Genomic DNA, 10,000 nt, shown 5'->3' with positions numbered 1-10,000 from the left:
GACAGACAGACATACAGATAAACAGACAGACAGACAGGCAGGCAGGCAGGCAAACAGACAGACAGATAGATAGATAGTTGCTAAGTTACAGGGGGGCAAGCACAGATACAAAGACAGACACACATACACACGCAGATATATATATGCGCGTGCGCGCATTTTCTTTTCTCCTGTTCTTATGGAGAGAGCTCGGAACGTTCAGGATCTGAATGTTCAAACCAAACCACCACCACCACCCCCACTCCCGTTCGCCAGCGCGTGCAGTTTTCTCTTTTTGCCTTCCAATTCGTTCCCAGTTTTTTGACACAAAATTTTTTTTATTTGTTTTTGAATTCAGCTTCAAACATTCATAGTTTTAACACCCTTTTATTGCCTTAAAACGTTGTTTTGGGGATTATATTTTTCTATGTAGAAGTTGTGCAACAACTCATGCATTTCTTGTGCAATTTGTTTGCACGGGAAACCTGCCCTTTGTGGCGAATTTGCCGATATTATCTAATATTATTTACGGCTTTTCTTCGCCATTTTTTTGGTCGTCTTTCAGACTCGGGCGTCTTCGAAGTCAATTTTGCAGACGATTTCAGAACGAAAACCCGTCTCCATAGCAACTCTCTCTTGGCGAGGTTCATTTCTTTACCGTCCCCTCACCACGGCTTCAGGAAAGAGGTAAGAAGGGGAAGGGGGGAGGAGAAGAAGTATGACGCGAACAGGTGCAGGTGTGAGCAGAGAACGCCGACACCGTTGCCACCGGCAACAACAGCGACATCATCGGCAAAAGATTCGACCTTAAAGAAGAGAAACGCCAACAAAACCACCACCACCACCACCGCCACCACCACCACCACCACCGCCGCCACCACCACCACCACCACCACAGGTTCACCGTCAACTGCCTCTGCCGCAACCACCACCACCGCCTCCTCCTATTCCATCGGTCTCGCTTGCCGAACCGCCAGGCCACAGGGACGCAAACACACCAGTATTGTTTGTCAAGTGATGTTAGGATGGTCATTGCTGGAACGTCTTTGATTGTAGAGCTGCCTGGATCAGGACTGACCTGGGGTTAAACAACAACAACTGGCTTATACGTTTTGGCTCGAACTGCTAGAAGTAGTAACCAAATCTCACTTAAAATCCCACACAACTACTTCAAGCAGAGACGTAGGAATAGGATGGGATGGTCACGGCTGGAACATCAGTGATCATAAGTCTACTGGATCCAGACAGCCCTGGGTTTAAACGACAACTATAACTACCAATGGCAACACCTATACTATACATTAGATAATGTAGTCCTAGATACACAATGTCTAAAATAAAAGACGGGAAGCCTGTTTTGTCATTGATTCTAGTGGATCAGGGCTGACCTGGGGTTAAACAGTAACAATAACAACACGAATATGTTCTCTCTCCCGCTCTCTCACTCTCTCTCACTCTCTCTCTCTCTCTCTCTCTCTGTATATATATATATATATATATATATATATATATATATATATTGCCATTCACATGCACATGTGTTGGACCACTAGGTCGAACCACTAGGTTACAGGGACACAACCACACCAGCATTGGCTGTCAAGGAATGGTGAGGGGACAAACACAAACAAATACACACACACACACACACACACACACACACACACACACATATGTGATGTGCTAACAAAACTGTCCGATGAACGGGAGCGTGAAACTCAGAGTAACAGTCTTTTATTATATTTCTGCTGCTTTTAAATAAAGCATATTACTCTACCTCTGGTATTTGAGTACTCTTTTTTCCACCTTGTTGCACATTTCATGTGCTTACTCCGGTATATATATATATATATATACTCTTTACTCTTTTACTTGTTTCAGTCATTTGACTGCGGTCATGCTGGAGCACCGCCTTTATAGTCGAGCAAATCGACCCCAGAGCTTATTCTTTGTAAGTCTAGTACTTATTCTATCGGCGTCTTTTGCCGAACCGCTAAGTTATGGGGACGCAAACACACCAGCATCGGTTGTCAAGCGATGCTGGGCGGACAAACACACACACACACACAAATATACACAAACATACAATGGGCTTCTTCCAGTTTCCGTCTATCAAATCCACTCACAAGGTTTTGGTCGGCCTGAGGTTATAGTAGAAGACTCTTGTCCAAGGTGCCACGCAGTGGGACTGAACCCGCGACCATGTGGTTGGTAAGCAAGCTACTTACCACACAGCCACTCCTGCGCCTGTATGTATATATATATATATATATATATATATATATATATATATATATATATATATATAGAGAGAGAGAGAGAGAGAGAGAGAGAGAGAGAGAGAGAGAGATATGCACTAATACGCATTTATGAAATCACACACCTATATGAGTGTATCGATTGATGCCAGAAGATGACGCGTAATACAGGTAGAAGAGTGCATTTTTTTAAGTATGGTATGTTACCTGTGAAGTTTTTAATAAAAACATCTGTATGCAAAATGGCTGCTCGCATGCGGAGATACATTCATAGCAGCGTTGGAGCTAGTCTGATGAATGTGCGTGTGTGCAAGTGCACCAGCGTTTGTTCGTACATGTGTGTATATGTATGTGTATAGATAGGGAAAAATAATTACATACATGCGCATGCACATGTCTCGTTGCACACTGAAATATATGTGTGCGCGTGTGTTTGTGTGAGTGTGTGTGTGTGTGTGCATATGTATGAATGTATATGTGCGTGTGTCTCCCTGTGCATGTGTGTGCGAATGTCAGTAATTATTGATATACACACACACACACACACACACATATATATATATATATATATATATATATATATATATATATATATATATATATATATATATATATATATATATATATATATATATATATATATAAACATTTGTATATACATATATACATTTATGCCAATGTATATATATATGTGTGTGTGTGTGTGTATATAAAAATATATACCTGTATACATATAAACATGTATGAAAATGTATACTTATTTATGATATTATATATATATATATATATATATATATAAATTGATATTTATATAGGTATATATTAATATGTAAACGTCTATGTATGAATAAATTTATTGATGCCTGTACATATATGTGTGTGTGTGTATATATATATATATATATATATATATACGTATATGTATATATATGCACGTATCTATGTGGTTATGTGTGTATATGTGTGTGTGTGTGTGTGTGTGTGTGTGCCTGTTTCGTTTTGTGCCTGAGTGTAAGTGCTTGCCTGTGTTGTACTCTCATCTGGTCGCCCCCTCCTGCCCCTCCCCCTCCATGCATATCGACAATAGTTCTGCCATTGTACAGATATAGATTTTGTTGCTGCTAACTCATAAAACAACATCAATATGTGGGGAAATAATAACACTCTGTCTATTGAGACGAGATGGCACTGGAGGATGCGGTGATGGCGGTGGGTGTCATAGTGAAGAGGGAGAAGGGAAGACGGTGATGATTGTCATGGTAATGGTAGCCATTTTGCTGTTGGGGACGGTAGTTGTAAATTTGTTGGCGATTTTAGTAGTGTTGGTCGTTGTAGTTTTGATGTTGATGTTAGTGAGGTGTCGTTGAAGTCAATAAGGACGATTGTAGTTGCTTTTGTAGAGGTGAGAGGGTTGATAGTGTTGTTATGTTTGTCGTTTATAAAGCGTCGCGATGGCAGAGACGTTAGCACACGGGCCAAAATGATTAGCAGTATTTGGTCCGTCTTCATGTCAGAGTTCGAATTACACCGGTGTCAGCTTTGCCTTTCACGCTTTTTCGGGGTTGGTAAAATAGGTACAAGGTGAACACTGGGGTCAATGTAATCGACTTAAATTGGCCGTATTTAGCGGCCAATTTAACGACTGGTTGGACAAAGGTATATATACATGTGTGTGTGTGTGTGTGTGTGTGTGTGTGTGTGTGTGTAGTGTGTGTGTATGTAAACACACACACATATTCATATATATATATATATTCAAATATGAATTAGAAGGAGTGCGAGGTATATAAACAAAATGAAACACATACACAAGTTGTCTTTGTTCTAGTATGCTCTTCTTTCAGTTTCCGTCAAGAAAATCCACTTACGAGCCTGTGGTCGGCCCGAGGCTATAGTAGGAGACACTATCGTAAGGTGCCACGCAGTGTGACTGAACCAGAAAACATGTAGTCGGGAAGCAAAATTTGTACAAATCTAAATTTATTCTTGGAAATATATTCAACAAGATGACCAAAAGAATCTTGACAATGCCTTAATATGGATCCTTGATCGATAGAGTCTATGCAACGTTACACTGGCATCTATTCGTTTGAAAGAATTCATCTTTAACAGCAAGAACACTCAACCTCTTAGGAGGAAGTGTTGCAAAAGAACAGGAGGTATAATCCACCTCATTTGATAGATCTAATCGAATATAGGCAAAACCCTATCACGTCTTGTAAGAACTAATTTTCTTCCCGGACATAAGAAGAGGAAAATATCTGTTATATATTCGCTGCCGAAAACAAAACAAAATACTGTCTTCCTCAAAATTTCGGTGCCCAGTAGTTATAAGGAAGCAAAGAAGAATTTAATATCACCATAGCAGAGCCGATAGAGCACGCAAATAAAAACGTCACTCCCAAAACTAAACTACTCGGAAAAGCAGTTATATATGCAGCCATTTTAAATCTTGCTTAACGAAAACATTATATAATATATAAGTATGACGAGAACCAATTTAGAAAATGGTTTCATCTACGTAATTAGATATTTAGACGTTGCATAGAGTTGACTCAAAACTAGTAACATGCGTCTGCTTTCTGAAGCCTAAGAATGCTCCGCATATTATTAAATAGAATCTTCGAGATAAAGTATCAATTTATAACTAATGATACTCTTTGAATAGTCTTTCTTCTGAAACATCAAACCAAAATAGGCGCAGAAAATTCATCTCTGCATTAACTACTTCAAAACATTAATTGCTTGGAAAGTTTCATGACATCTGAAAAGGAGTGACATGGAATCACAACTGCTGATGATATTTCTACTGTTAATTTTAGTTTTCGTTTTCTGTTCAAATAGGACTTCCTGTTAAATTAGTAATGAACTTGAAATGATCTTATTTCTAAAATAAATTAATAGGAACCAATACAGTGACATTAATGATATCTCAAGAAGGAAAACATAAAATCTTAATTTAACCCGTATTTCCTATTTCTGGTTTCTATTAATAAATGCTACTTTGTGTTCAATTAGTAATATATTTAGAGAGATTTCTTTTCTCTAAATACTAAACTCACCAACTGAATCTCGCATTCGCAATGCACATATACATCGGTCTATTTCTACATCTATTCACACAACCATCACATTTATATACACGCATATACACAGATTAGGCAGATCAATAAATACACTATATATATAGTGAGAGAGAGAGAGAGAGAGAGAGAGAGAGAGAGAGAGCTATATATATATATATATATATATATATATATATATATATGATATATATATATGATATATATAGTATTTTGCAAAATGATATTCCGAGTCCTCTACGACGAAAAGGCATGATGATCACGTTTAGAAAGGCTGGGATCATAGGGTTTTCTTAGTTACATTTCAGCCGACTTCCGAGAACCAGAATAACTAGTTGTGCCACCACTGTTACTATTAATCCGCATAAACTCGCATTCTACGTATACCATTGTCTCTTTGGTTATCCACCAACAACGCCAGCGGAACCAATCACAACCACAATCACCACTACCAACAACAACACCTCCATCTCCCACCGCCACCACAACTCCATCTAATATGTTACTCACTTCCACCAGTCAGATGTGTAACTTGCATTTTAAAAAAAAGTGTCCGTTCCCCAACTTCCGATTAAGTTTGATGGTTTCGACGAGAGATAAAAAAGGATAAATAAAGGTGGAACAAAAGTACGTTTAAAGCATTCCGGAATAAGAGTTGTGAAGTAACCGAAGAGGCATTGAGGAGAACCGGAAGTCAATCATAAAACTGTCAACATATTGTTTATGTTCTGATTTCTTTGTTTATGTTTATTTGTCTTTTTTCATTTTATGTTTTTATGACGCTGGTTTCGGTTGGGTAAAGTTTCGGGTTGGGAAATTTATGGTAGTTTCCTTTTTTATGTAATGTTCATATTCTTTGTGGGTTGTTTTAGTTTCTGTGCATGCGTGCTTACGTGTATACATGCATACGATGCTTGCGCTGCATACAAACATCTATATACACAGATACATATACTCATACATACATACATACATACATACATACATACATACATACATACATACATACATATGTACGTACGTACATATGTATGTATACAGCGACACATATACAGATTTCATTTGTTATGCGTGGAAGCTTGTTGTGTATATATATCAATGTATATATATATATATATATATATATATATATATATAGAGAGAGAGAGAGAGAGAGAGAGAGAGATACATGCATACATACATACATAGACACAAACATATTTATATATGTATATATACGTACATACATATATATGTATATATATATATATATATATATATATATATATATATATATATATATATATATATATGTATATATATGTGTGTATGTATATATATATATATATATATGTATGTGTGTGTGTGTGTGTGTGTGTGTGTGTGTGCGTGTGTGTGGTTACAGGCGTATGCATTAAATCTGTTTGTGTCTGAATGCATCGTTTTATTTGTCTCTATAATGAATAGCCGGATTAAGTGTGTGTGTGTATATTGCTCTGACTTGATAATTCGGTTTAGAGTAACCGAGAAAATAAACAGTAATTAAACTAGAAAGGGAGCGCGATCTAATCGCCAAACACACTTCTCAAAAAAAGGAAATGAATCTAAGGAATATAACTACGTAAAAATGTCACGGATACATGTATATATATATATATATATATCAGCTGGAGGAGATGTCCTCCTGGGGCTAAAAGCAACAGTAACATCCACCCCTAGGGGTCAGCCACACTTAAGTGGCAATATACTACACTTTATCGTGCAGTTACTGTTAATACTTCATTTAGAGAATTAACATTGCTTATATATATATATATATATATATATATCTGTATATGTATCTACATGTGTGTGTATATCTACGTTTGTATGTGTTCACACATATATATATTTAATTATATGTATATTTCTATTAAAATCTAGCAGAAGTGAAAGAGTGAATCACGGGCCGACAGTTTCGTGTTGTGGCACTTTAATTATATTTCTCTGTATATACGCTTACACGCATGCATATAAAATGTGTTCGCGTATTTCTGATAAGTACACGGCCTATGTGTGTGTGTATGTGTGCGTGGCTATTTGTGTGCATATGTGGTTATGTGTGTGTTTGTGTATGTGTGGTGGGGAGTGAGGATCACACGGTATGTGTACTTAATACGAGATGTTTACCGAGCAGCAGGTTGAGAGAGATTAAATTTCGATATCTGAAACGCTTAATACGCCCTTGATCCACACATGTTCAACAATTTCATCTTCTCTCCTTAAAGGTACTTCTTTCAAGGGAACACTCGTAATAATTCGCACCTTATTCTCTACGATTCTATCTCTTTTCATTTCAATTATCTTTTAACCTCAGGTATTTATTCAATAGCAGATCCAAGATCAAAAGCGCTTCCGCTTTTGCTCAGAAATCTTTCCTCAATCACAGTGTAACTAGAACTTTAGCTTAAAATGTAAGAAAGAATAAGAGGTTATTTCAGTAAAAAGCGAAACGAAAGCATCAGTTCTTGCTCGTTAGATCTTCCACGTATTACAATTGTTAAAAGCCATGGTCTATAAAAGAAAGTTCCTTGTTTGATTTTCTAAATGTTAGATTTTCTCTGGGATTATTTTCTGTAAAAACGTCATCTTTAAAAATACACCACTTGTCTCTTGAAAAGATGCGGCTGTAATAATTTGTAGTTTAATATACATGCTTCAGTTTTTTATGTGTACTGCATGTTATTTCTTTATTTTATATATATATTTTTTTAATTGATCGTTTCGACTGCTCTACATCGCAGACAAATCTGCCTTTCTCTCCCACACGATCTTGCTTTCAAAGAAAAATGACACATCGATTGATATGTTTTGTTCTGCCTGAGAAAAATACGATATGTCCATACATACATGCATACATACCTGCATATATATGTGTGTGTATGTGTATGCATGTATATATATATATATATATATATATATATATATATATATATATATATATATATATATATATATATATATACATATATATACTGGAATAAAAGTCGCACACCGTGCGGACTTTTCCGCTGGCTCGTGTGAAGGGCTAACTGGGTCTGCGGCCCAAAACTAAAGCGAGCAGTAATAATAAAGCATTTATTGGTACCTAACTAACATGGTATTACACAGCCAATAAGGCATTACTTTCAATTAGGTTTAAATGAAAAGCTGGTAAGTTTTGGGAGTTGTTTTAGGATTTTTACTTTCAACTGTTGGCACATAACCAATCCTGATCCAGCTTTGACTCAATGCTGGATGTTCAAGAACCAAATAAAGGATAGAGTGCCAATCCCGGGATCGTCCGGATTCCAAAAAGTTATAATATTTCTATTTAGAGGAAATGTAGATACAGGGGTTCTGGACGGACGTAGAGACAAAATTCCGTGTCTATTATTATAGATGTGCGTGTGTATGTATATATATATATATATATATATATATTTATATGTGTGTGCGTGTGTGTTACATCGACTCCAGTGTTTAACTGGTATTTATTTTATCCACCTCGAATGGCAAAGGCGATCCTGTCAGCATTTGAACTCAGGCTGTAAAGTTAGATGAAATATCTCTCAGCATCTCTTATCTATTATAATATATCATATTATATTATATTTTATTTCATATTACATTACATTATGTTATATTATTCTACATTGTTTTATATTAAATTATATATTGTAGTATTTTATATTATTCCATTATATCACAATAACGTCGCTGAATATGGCTCATTTATTGAATTTGACTTCTTTTAAATTCAATACTCAATACATGAAGCTAATGTAGACTTGACGTTTTTCCCGTTAACTCTTAGCACGATGATCGTTTGTGTGTGTGTGTGTGTGTGTGTGTATGTGTGTGTGTGTGTGTGTGTGTGTGTGTGTGTGTGTGTGTGTGTGTATTTAGTGAGTATAATCGTGCGTGTAAGGAGCGGCATTTTGCCAGTACGAACACGCACCACTTCTGCTTTGCTTCTCTGTTTCTTTATTATTATTAGTCAACTAGTAAACTAGTTAACTAATTAACCAAAGTAACTGATAAATTAATCAATTGATTTCTCAAAGTTCTTTTGTTGCCAATCGCAACCTCATCAATGACGCACGTCCTTCTGTTTCAAATCTATTGCAATATATCAAAACAGGTTATACTGCGTTATATAATTATATTTGAAGCTTTTAGAACATGTGTGTGTGTGTGCGGGGTGTCGGGGTGTCGGGGTGGTATGTTCCGTCTGGGTTTCAGATTCTTTTCTGTGTGTCTGAGTGATTTAGTCAGTGTTTAGGTCTGTAGTCATGTGAGTGATTGTTCTTCTATGCGTGTTAACAATGCAAGTACCCCACCACTACCACCACTACATGTGTACATACCTATTCTTCCCTAACAGAACATCTGTTCGAAGACAATTCCACAGCAAGCATCTTCCAAACCAAGTTCACAAGTTTTATATGTCTATACATATATATATATATATATATATATATATATATATATATATATATACATAGAGAGAGAGAAAAAAGATGAGTATCAACACAGGTTTTATCTATAATAGTTCTTTCAAGCATGTCCTCATTATGGTTCTGCGGAGCCCAACAATAAGGATTTCGGATGCTCACTCATAATATATCAACCGGGAACACTATTGTGTTAAAGATGAATACGTAAGAGTATAGACGTTGC

The sequence above is a fragment of the Octopus bimaculoides genome, chromosome 23 (genome assembly GCF_046866305.1).
Source record: "Octopus bimaculoides isolate indiv1 chromosome 23, ASM4686630v1, whole genome shotgun sequence".
Taxonomy (NCBI): Eukaryota; Metazoa; Mollusca; class Cephalopoda; order Octopoda; family Octopodidae; genus Octopus; species Octopus bimaculoides.
This window is presented reverse-complemented; position numbering follows the sequence as displayed.